The sequence below is a fragment of the Arvicola amphibius genome, chromosome 5, assembly GCF_903992535.2.
Source record: "Arvicola amphibius chromosome 5, mArvAmp1.2, whole genome shotgun sequence".
In the NCBI taxonomy this organism is placed as follows: Eukaryota; Metazoa; Chordata; class Mammalia; order Rodentia; family Cricetidae; genus Arvicola; species Arvicola amphibius.
The window spans coordinates 137,282,686-137,294,489 of record NC_052051.1 but is presented as its reverse complement, the minus strand read 5'-3'; positions in this window follow the sequence as shown (position 1 = coordinate 137,294,489).

Genomic DNA, 11,804 nt, shown 5'->3' with positions numbered 1-11,804 from the left:
TCCACGGGCAGGAGACGGTCCCCAGGACAGGCTGCTGTTGCAGATACATGGCATTTGTTATCTGTGCAGAGCAGCTTGCAGCCAGTCTGGCCAGGCCTTCACAGGTGACTCCCAAGATCAAAACAGATGGCTGGACTTAAAGTAATTGCTTGGATGCCCTTCCTGAGATTCTTCTGAATACTGTTAACTTCAAAGAATCTACTTCCCCATTGAAGAATGGGTATTTTAACATCCGCCAGGCTCACATTCCTTGAGGCATGACAGTATACAGAATGTTCTGGAGATTGCCTGATGAAAGATTGCCAAGGACCAGAGCTTACTGACATTGTGTAAGCCACATATAAAAGGGGCCAGGCTCAAAGATAAGCAATAGCATCATAGGTGACATCTTTAGTCCTGATAGGCCATTCTCTCCCTGCTTGTTCTGGCCAGGCGTTGATGGCAGTGACCGAAGGGGATTAAGCAATTCTTGATTTGGTCAAGGGACAACAGATCCAGAGAACATAAGAGTGTGACTCTCCCCAGGATGTTGGAGATAAGGGGATCAGTGGGAAGTTTGAACTTAGGAACACTGTGTTTTCATTAGCGGTGTGTAGGTACCTTTGCCCTTTGAAGTTTCTCAGAGGACTTATTAGCATCCATCCATCAGCAAAACCAGAGATGGAGTCCTGAGGCAAAAGAAGTAATATTCAGTCAGTGTCTGTGTTAAAACCTTAAATAAAAAGATTTCAAAAGAGAAAAGACAGATGACCCATAAATATATAAGCACGGCCCAACGAAAGCTACAGTTGAGATTCTGCTTCACTCCAGTTAGGAATCTAACAACGGTGTTGCTATGGCTTGAATCAGAAATTTTCCCACAGGCTCTTGCTTGGGATTCTTGTTCCCCACCTGGTAGCACTGTTTTGAAGGCTGTGGAGCCTTTAGGACGAATCCAGGAAGGCAGAAATAAGTCATTAGGGGCAGGTCTTCAAAGGTATACCAATCTCCAGTTCCAGAATGTGGGTCACAGCCTATGGTCTCTACTTCTTCTTGTGCCATGAGAAGAGCTGCTAGCGCAAGCTCCTGACACCATGGGTGCCCATCCATCAATCCCTTCCCTACCAAGAGTCAAAGTGAGCCTTTCTTAGCACTCACCATTGTGTGTGTCAGGTATCTGAGTTACTGATCTGTTGTCAGTAGGTGCAGGTATATAAACTAGTTCACTCATTCTGTAAATGAGTATGAAGGTTCTTCAAAACAGTCAAAATAGGAGTACTGTATGATCTGTCTATCCACCCCTAATATATACAAAGCTGTATTATAAAGCAAAAAGGTTATGTGTGTAGCCATGTTTACCAAAGCACTTTCCACAACAGCCTAGTTACCCACCACTACAGAGGAGATAAGAGAATCCTACCGTGTACTCCCTGCCCATAAAAGAAGAATGAATTCTCATCATTTGTAGAAAAGTGGACCGAACTGGAGATCACTGTGTTAAGCAAAATAGACAGATGCAGGAAGACAAGAACTGCATATTTTCTTTTAAATAAAAACTAAACCAAACACACAAATGAAACCTGGAGGCAGAAGAGGGACAATTAGAGAAAGAGAAAGGGTTGGGGGTGGGGTTAATAAAGAGGGTGAATTTGAGCAAAGCAAGATAATTGCACATACAGAAATAAAGTGTATTAACCAGGATAAGGAATATGAATGGGTAGCAATAATCTTACAAGCCAAGGCTTCAGCTTTCTCACTGTTTGGAATAGCAAGCACAAATGCAGGATTTACTGGTTCAGCTAAGACGTTTTTCATCTTAAGCTTCTGTTTACATTTGTTTCAACTGCCACCTTCCATGTTAACCCAAGGGCAGAGAGCACCCACATGGGTGTGAGAGACTGGATTTGGCCGAGATTGTTAGGCAAGGGGACTCTACCTACACAGCCTTACCTGGCAGGCACAAGGATGGAAAATGATGTGTGGAATGTGGTATCACCAGGTCTGAGCATGGATGGGGCTGGGGCTGGTGTAGGCCTGCTGGTTCTTGACTGTAGCCTGCATAGGGGCTGGGGAGCTTGGCTGACTTTGTTACATAGATGGGCTTGTCAGGCTACTGTACTTCTCTACTGTCAGCTCATCTAACGTGGTCTTTGTGGAGGACATGTGTACCCAGCTTGAAATACTGGATCTCCATGGCAACTAACAAGAAAGGGCAGAGGTTGGGGTAGGGATGGAGCGGGGTGATGATGGGAGGGATGTGTGGGACTCACAGAAGCAAAACAACTGCTTGGCATGCTCTTCTCCTGCCCCTACACACCTGGGAGATGAGATTGCCATCAGACTTTTGGAAGGATACACTAGTCTGTGTCAAGGGGAGAGGTGACTTTGTGGAAGAACCTGGCTGTCAGGGGAAGAAACAGTGTTTGCAAATGGTAAGGTATGAAAAGAATAAGGGATGAGCCTTAGTTTCTGTCCCTTTACGTTAGTAACTGGGGATGGCGAGATGAAAGAGTGGAAGATGAGTTCTACTTTATGTAAGTCACATGCTTTCTGGTTACCATGGCAGTGGAAGAATGGGGTAGGGTTCCAGGCTGGAATGCACATCTGCAGAAGGCAGGCCTGGGCTTAGCCAACTGGGGAAGGTTTGGGCACAATAATTCCTCTAGCTGTTTTCCTATCTGTAAACAGCTACCCATCCAACAGTTTCTTAATGAGCACCGACTAGATGCTTTCTCTGGATGTTCCATGTTCCTCCAAGGAGCAGAGGAGAGGACTTTGGCTGTCGCTTTAGTCTGCAGTCTTCGGAGGAAGAAAGAAGAAAGAACCAAGTGAAGCCTGCCCAGTGCCATGACAAGTGTAGACAAGAAGACAGAAAACAGGCAGGAGGTGGTATTCGAGTACTTGATATGACCCACGAGGTCATGTGCAGCAGCCGTTTCTATGACTACTGATGTCCTGTTTATTTTTGATTTTATTTTGTCTTATCAACTGATACAAGCTAAAGGAATTTTGAAAGGAGGACTCTCAGTTTAGAAAATGCCTCCATCAGATTGACTTATGGGCGAGTGTGTCCAGGATTTTCTTGATTAATGATTGATGGAGGAGGGCCCAGGCCACTGGACATGGTGCTACTTCTGGTGGCCTTGGGTTGTAGAAACTGAGAAAGCCATGAAAAGCATGGAGAGCAAGCCAATAAGCAGCACTCCTCCATGGCATCTGCATCAGCTCCTCCCTCTAGGTTCCAGCCTTGAATTCTTGCCTTGGCTTCCCTCAACAAACTGTGTTCTAGATTATGCAAGACAAATAGACGCTTTCCTCCCTGAGTTTCTTTTTGCTGTGGTGTTTTATCACAGTGATAGAAACCCTAACGAAGACAGTTGCTTTCTTTCTAGTTGGATGGGCTTCAAATGCCCCTAATATGGAGCTTTGAAAATGTGATCGTTAATCTTGGCTACCAACTTTGTTATGCTGAGAAAGACTTCCGGGACTAGTAAATTACAATTCAGGTGACTGTGAGGGCAGCTTCTAGGGTATTAACTAAAGGCAGAAGATGTGCTATGAACTTGGGGATCTCTGTTCCAAAGTCTGGGGGCCTGGCAGGAACAAAAGGGGAAGAAAGAGGAAGCCCACTAGCACAAACACCCACCTCTCTGTGTCCCTGTATCTCTCCTTCCCAGGCACAATGAGGTGATCAGGTCTGCCTAATACATATATGTCTTTGTCCTGTGACATTCTGCCCCCTGTAGACCCAGAGACATGGAGACAAATAGCTGTGGAATATAATGTCACAATCCAGGAGCCAAAATTAAGTTTCCCATCCTAAAAGCTGCTTTGCCAGGTGTGTGTTGAAAACTGCAGCATGCCATTCCAGGCAAAAAGACAATGCCGAACCATCCAAAATGGGGAGTGAGCTGATATATTTTCCTGACACCCCAGAGGCAGTCACAGGGGTCTCCCTTGGGCAACGACCAGCGACCAGCTTTGTTAACCATCGGCATGCATGCCAGCCTTTTGCACTATCTAAGTCCAGAGGCGATGTCAGGGGGTGTAGCTTGCCAGGAATCCTGTGAAGGTAATCTTGTCAGGCATGTCATGGGTGGGGATTTCGGGCTCAGAGGGGTGATGAGTAAGCTGTGAACAACTGGGAGAGCTCTTCCATGAATAGGGAGGGCTCTACCACCCGGGAATCCTGCTGTCTGGTGTGCACGGATTAAAGTAGCCACCAACCCTTTGGGACCTCTGGCAGCTACTGGCTGTGTTTAATGCAAGCTTCAGTAACAGGGGACAGAGGTCAGAGAACTAGTGCCCAGACTTGGTTCTACCCACTGAACCACAAACAGTGCATGTAAATGTCACACCCTTTCTCACACCAGACACTGCAAGGTGCTTGAGTCTCTTGTTCTCTTGATTCATTATCTGTCTGTCTGTCTGTCTGTCTGTCTGTCTGTCTGTCTGTCTGTCTGTCTGTCATCTATCAATCATCATCTATCTGTCTATCTATCTATCGATCTATCTATCTATCTATCTATCTATCTATCTATCTATCATCTATCTATCCATCATCTTAGTAATCTACCTATCATAGGTCTGTTAGTCTATATTGAAAAAAAATCATTGGCTCATTGTTGATTGAGGTTTTCTGTCCCATCCGGTCCTGCAGCTGTTAAGTCCCAAAGAATCACACAGAAGTCTACATTGGTTATAAACTTATTGGCCCATTAGCTCAGACTTCTTATTTACTAATTCTTTTTTGTTAAATATTTATTTGTTTATTATGTATACAATATTGTGTCTGTGTGTATGCCTGAAGGCCAGAAGAGACCACCTTATTACAGATGGTTGTGAGCCACCATGTGGTTGCTGGGAATTGAAATCAGGACCTTTGGAAGAGCAGGCAATACTCTTAACCACTGAGCCATCTCTCCAGCCCCCTTATTTACTAATTCTTATAACTTACATTAGCCCATAATTCTTGTCTGAGTTAGCCACGTGGCTTGGTACCTTTTTTTGGTGAGGCAGTCCCATCTTGCTTCCTCTGAGGCTGGGTCACAACTGAGCTTCCCTCTTATCAGAATTCTCCTGTTCTCATGGCCCCACCTCTACTTCCTGTCTGATCGCCCTGCCTATACTTCCTGCCTCGCTACTGGCCAATCAGCATTTTATTAAAAATAATACAAGTGACAGAATAAAAGACCACTGTCCCACAGCAGCTCATGATTATGTATCTGTGAAAAATATGGACATGTGGGAGAGCCGGGAATGAAGTTCAAAATTCTGAGGGATGGAAAGCCAGTGGTGTAGGTTCCACTCTAAGGCCAGTTCCCTGAGAACAAGGGTCTACGCAGGAGAATACTGATGGCTCAGCTCAAGGATCTAACCAAAATAAAGTCAACTCTTCATTCTCTTCACATCCTCAGTGGAGTAGATGATCCCTACACATGTCATAAAAGGCTATCTGATTTTATTCAGGCCACCAATTCAAGCACATCAGGATATACCCTAATAGGTGAGTGTATAATGCTTAGAGAGCTACTTGGGCAACCATAAGGTCAGATATGTTGACACATAGAAATCACCACCAGTGCTCACTTAATATTCACAGAGACCCTATGAGGTCATTAACACACGAGTTCTCATTTACTGTGACATCATAAATATGTGATTCCCCATTTATTATGGAAGACGATAAAAAAATGATCAATTTGCCCAATGCAAATAACTAGAATATAAGAAGTTGGAGGTTGAACTTAGAGCTATCCAGTTTCAAAACCTTTGTTAGTATTTACTTTCAGAAATGAGCTAGTGAAGCATCAGGTCACCCATCTCGTGGATGCTGTGTTCTTCTTCACATAGTTGAGAAAGAGAGACAAACAGGAGACGTTACTGTCAGGGATTCTGCCCATTCCTGGTCAAGGTTAGAGCGTGGCAAATATAAGAGTCACTGTGAGTGTCTTGGACCAGAGTTGGGCTTTGTCATAGAGAAGGAAAGACTGAAGATCACAACTGAGGCTCTCTCCATTATGCAAGATGGCAAGTGTTTTCCTCTTCTTCACCTTATGGCTCTCAGAATAGTATCTCAAAGGATTAGAAGGTTTCATATTGGCCAAGACAGTGGAATTGAAGGCCCATACTCCAGTCAGGCAAAATGCAATTCAATCACTGCCAATGACTGTGACTTTCACATTGGGTGACACTGGGTGTGTGGGGGTATGTGTGTACTTGATTGGCCTTTGCACTGGGGTGTCTTCCAAAGCCCTCTGTGGCACATGCTCTGGAATAGTAACAGAACTCTTCTCAACCTCTGAGAAAGCCTATCTCCTGAAAACATGGATCTCTGGAAAACACATTGACCTACTACTACTATCCTCTGCCGTCACTCCAGAGGGAGGCAACTCGAAATTCACTCCCATTTTCTCAAACCCTCTGTTCCATTGGCTCCCAGGAGGCAGCACAGACATGGATGCTGTCTTTCTCTCTGTTGAGTTTCTCTGTCTCCCACTGATTTCTATATAGCAGAGAGCACGTGAACACGGAAGGGCTGTGAGGTACCATGTCTTCCTCACATGGCCTTTCATTCCCTAGGAGAACAGCTGCTGCTCACTACTGAGCTCTTTAGCCCACAGGTGCTACAAAATGAAGATCGGTAGGCAGCCCTGACTGAGGAGCTGCCAGTGGCTGCAACACAACCTCAGGCCCTGGTAACAGCAAGGAGTCAAATTCTGTCATCAGCTGAATGAGCTTAAAGACAACCATGGTCTACAAGTGAGAACGTGATGTAACCCCTGCTGAGTGTCTTATGGACCTAGAAGAGTGTCTGGCAAAGCCCAACACATTGCCGCATTATGGGAGCATAAAATGATACAAGGGATTCTTTCAAGTCACTAAGATTATACAGATTGTTATTCAATACAGAGGACAATAGAAATATCAGTCTCATGGACAGATGAGACCTTTGGGTTCTCTTGATGGTGTAGTTCATGTTTTCCTCTGAAAAGTAAGTGTCAACAGCCCTACTGGCCACCTATGCTTTGTGACAAGATCTACAGCCGCTCTTAACTTTCTGGGGATGGCATTTCCCTGCAATATTTGAGTCTCTGGGCAACGTGGGTGGGGGAGGTGCAAACAACACAGAAATTATTGTTTTGTAATTCCCAGAAACATGAGACAGGAAGTTGAAAAAACAAAACCCTATGAGCAATGGCTGACCCATTTGTAACTCATGTCTATAAAGCAGATATGTCTATAGAAACATTGATTTAAGATGAATGTGTGGAAACTTTAATAGTGGACAGCTAACGATGGCAAATCGCTGTGAATAATTGTCTAAGTCTATTTCCAGCATTTTAAATTTTGCTTATTTTTTTTATTTCTGCTCACCATTGTTTATAGACTTCAGACATTATAGTTTCATTTTGCTTCTTTAATTGATGCTATTTATGTACATAGCCATTCCATATCTCATTCCACTCAGATGGTGTGACTAAAGAACATGAGTTCTGTGTTGTCAAACTTGGAGTCAAGTGTGGGATCTACTTCTTAACAACCACAATCTTTTTAAGCCAGTAACTTAACAGCTCTTAGCTCTTTTTTCCTGGACAGGAAATAGGAGACTCAGTTAACGGCAATTTAAGAATCATGAATCTCGAAGCGGTTGTGGGCATCGCATACCTCTGATTTTGTGTACAACTTCATAGAATTTGATGTTCATTATCCTTTGCTTCAGAAGCAAGCAGATACAATACAACAGGGATAGAATAATTTTAGCACAACAGTTGCAGCTACTCTGGAATCTGCAAGCATCCTGAAAGCATTCTGAATGGTCACAGAGCTTGAGGGGATCGGCATCAGCTCAGGACACCCCAAGACCAAGTTCTCAGCACAAAGGAGATTTATTTTCCCAGAGAGACAAAAGATAGAATAAGAGATAAAGACAGGAGATAGAGGATCTGGAAAAAAGGAGAAGGGAACAAGGGAGAGGGGGAAGAGGTATTTGTTCTAAAGTGGAGAAACAAAGACCTTCCTCTTCTATAGAGACAGACATGGCCCATAGGAAAATGGCAGATGCATGTTACTCTCCTGACTGTTGAAGAGGGGTTGGCTAGGCCCCAGTTCCCTCAGTCTGTAGCTACAGATAATTGTGTTCGTGCATTTGTGTACTATGGTATTGCAGGGTGTGAAATAAGAAGAGAGATGTCTCCTACCTCAGAGGGAGCTCTCAGTATCCCACGTGGGATTCCAGGTTCTAAGTACAAAGGTATAAGGCTTGGATTTCCCAAAACTGGTTAAGGCCATATTACTTTTAGGGGTCTGTGTCAGCCAGCTTCTGTTACAAGACAAAATAGCCCACGGTTTTCCAATTTTCCCTCCGTTGCTCTGGGTCATGGCAGCACTGTATAGGGCGAGGGGAGCATGCGGTAGAAGATGCTCATTCACCTCCTGGTGACCAGTAAACACAAGGGTGATAGAAACCTGGGGTTCCCTATGTCACTATCAAAGGCACATCTGCAGTCACCTCATTTCTTTCCACTAAGCTTCACCTTTTAAAGACCCTGTCACTTCACAGTAGCACTAAAGACTTGGGACTGAGCTTTTACATCAGCCTTCAGGGACATTGCAGATTCAACTGATAGTAGGATCTCATTCCTGCATAGGCGATCTCCTCTCTCTCTCTCTCTCTCTCTCTCTCTCTCTCTCTCTCTCTCTCTCTCTCTCTCTCTGTGTGTGTGTGTGTGTGTGTGTGTGCGTGCTTGCGTGCGTGTTGTATGTGTACATAATGAAGGGTACACTTGCCTGTGCTAACTTATACTGAAGCCAGAGGAGCATGCCTAGTGTTTACCTTAATTTTTCTGAGGTGGGGTTTTCCCCTAAACCTGGAGCTCACATTTTACACTAAGCTGAAGGCCAGGAAGCCCCAGTAATTTTTTTGGTCTAGGCTCTCCCCAGCGATGGAGTTACAAGCACGCTGAGACCATGCCCAGCTTATTACACAGTGCTAGGATCTTAATGCAGGTTCTCATGGTTGTTTACAAGAGCTCTTAGCCAGGAAGCTACCTCTCTAAATCTCGTTATTCGTAAAATTCCAGAGATAATGTTTTGTGACTGACAAAAGCTAGCTGAGTGCTGTTTAGGATATACATCAACCAAGACCTTGGCTTTGCTTCTTATAAATTATAGAGGCATTTTTTTTTACCTTCATCTGATTTAAGAAGTTTTGCAAAAAAATTATATTTCAAGGAGTACACACTGGATGCAGCCTTTGGCTCCTGGTCACCTCAACATGTCACTTTTCTTTTCGACCTCTGTCTTCGTCTCTGCTTATTTCCTATTCATTTTTTTATTCCAAACATCCTTCACCATCAGTTCATAATTGATCGTGAATTTGAGGAACATAAGGAATCTACCTCAAGGAGGAGATTGTTTGATGTGTTCCAGATGTGGGCAGCTGTCAGGAGAACAAAGTGATGGGGGAGGGGGCTCAACTCATTATGCACGTGCCAAGAGCTGAGCTCTCTGCTTTGATTCAGTATCTGTGTCCAAATCAGGAAGATTTGTGAAGTTCAACCATGATGTTACCAGGTTTTATTGCTTGTTCAAAATATTGTGTATTTTTCTATCTTATTGCGGAATGCTGCATTTTGATAGAAATGATCGTCATGGAATTGAGACTGTTATGAAGTGACCACCAAGGATAAATGCCAAACTGTTAATAGCATAATACAAATTCTGTCATGCTTAGCTTTTCGGTTCATTGCTTTTCTTAGTAGAAAAATTGCTTTCAATTTAAAATCCTTTTCTGAACTAGAGATTGATGTGAAATTTCCACAAATCCCAGATGTATACAGTTGCCACTTCATTCTCTTTAATTTTACACTGTTGTGGAGTTCAGCTTTACTTGAGTTTAACAGCAGCCATTAACAAATTATTAACAGTACATATATGTGTGTGTATATATATATATATGTTAAATATATGTATATATATATATTCCTATTCAAAGATAACTTTTAACTATGCCACATTAAAATATTGCCTTTTCTAGTTACTCTCTTGGAGAGTAAAAGTGGAAGTTCGGGGACTGGTAACCACAATATTTCAGAACTATTCTGAAAACTCACTTCTTCCTTCCTAAGCTGCCACCAGGCTTGCGGGTGTGAGAGAGAAGGCTGAAGTGGTACCCTCCCACCCTGGGATTCCCGAGCTGCTTTCCTCTCTCCAGCAACTGCTTGTTTTCTACATCAGCATCTCTCTACACTGGGTACTTAATCCTCTTAGGTCCCATTCTCCAGGGTGGCCCTGACTTGGAACAGAGGAAAGAATAGGCTGGATGAGATCAATTGCATTGAAAGTAGTCTGGGCTTGCCATTCTGTTCCTGGTCAGCAAAAAGGAACAAAGAGGCCGGATTCTTATGCTTTATTTTTATAATTTTAAGTCAGCTTAATATGTGTACTTATTTATTAAATACATTAACCATTGCCTATAATGTATAATTATTAAATCAGGACATTTATATTCCTCTCTCTCCGAAAATCTTCCTTTTTGTGTTTTATCTTCAAACTCTTATCCAGCCACTTTGAAATTTAGAATAAATTGTTGAGGACTATATTTGCCTACCATCCTAGAGAGCCTGGCAACTATTGTCCCACTGCTGGGAGGAGAAACATTTGCCTGGGCCTTCTGGCTCAGCTACGATGTGAGGATGGGCCAGGCTAGTCTAGGTGTCTCTGAGTTCAGAGTCTTGATGTTGAGGCTGTATTAGAAGAATGCAAATTAATTCCTTATGAAAAATGATACATAGGCATCTCAAAAAACTTAGGACTCCCATGTGATCCAACCACCTCCCACCATTCGGGTGTGTAAGCCGTGGAAATGCAAGGGTGTGCAGGAGACACCAGCCCTCCTGAGTTATGCCAGCACTGTTCACAATGGCCAAGAATTGAAAACAACTTATGTGTCCATCAGCTACGGAGCAGAGACAGGAACTGTGTAGAAATACAATGGGCTCCTCCAGTAGCCACCTTCCTGCTACTGTGCTAAAATAACAGAACCAAGAGCAGTTAAAGGAAGAATTTATCTTGGATTGCAATTCGGAAGGCTAGAATCTGTAATTGTGGGGATGCCATGACAACAGGAGCCAGGAAGCTGACTGATCACATTCAATCTCTACAGAAGAGGAAGAGAGAAATAGTGGGAAGTCAGATGAGGCTATAAACCTTTAAAGGTAGTCTCGGGGGACACACTTCCTCCAACAAGATGCTCTTCCTAAAGTCTGCATTCCCAAATAGCATCACCACCTGGGGCTCCAGTGTTTAAATATTTGAGCCCAGGGGACATTTCTCATTCAAACAAGAAAAGATACAATTGCCTATTGTATTAATTACCTTTTCTCCTTGGTATGACAGGTGTTTTACTGGACAAAAATAACGTAAAGAAGAAAAAGGCTTATTTTTGGCAGACAGCTAATGGTACAGTCCATCATGGTGGGGCAGGCTTGTCAGCAGGAGTCGAGGTGACTGGTCACATTGTGTCCAAATGTAGCCAGGAAGCACAGAGATCAACACTGGTCCTGAGCTTGCTGTTTTTCTCTCCTGTTTATTTGGTCTAGAAATCCAACCCACCGTTAGGTCTGGTCTTTTCAATTCAAATCTAGAAACTACTTCACTGACATGCCCTGAAGTTTGTTTCCTAGGTAATTAATTCTAGATCTTTTGAAGTAGATAGTATTAACAATAAATTCCATTTAAAATGACAGTTGCAACTTGGGTAGAACAGGTGATCATCATGTTAAGTTCAATAAGCCAGGTACAAGAAGATGGAGGACCAGCCC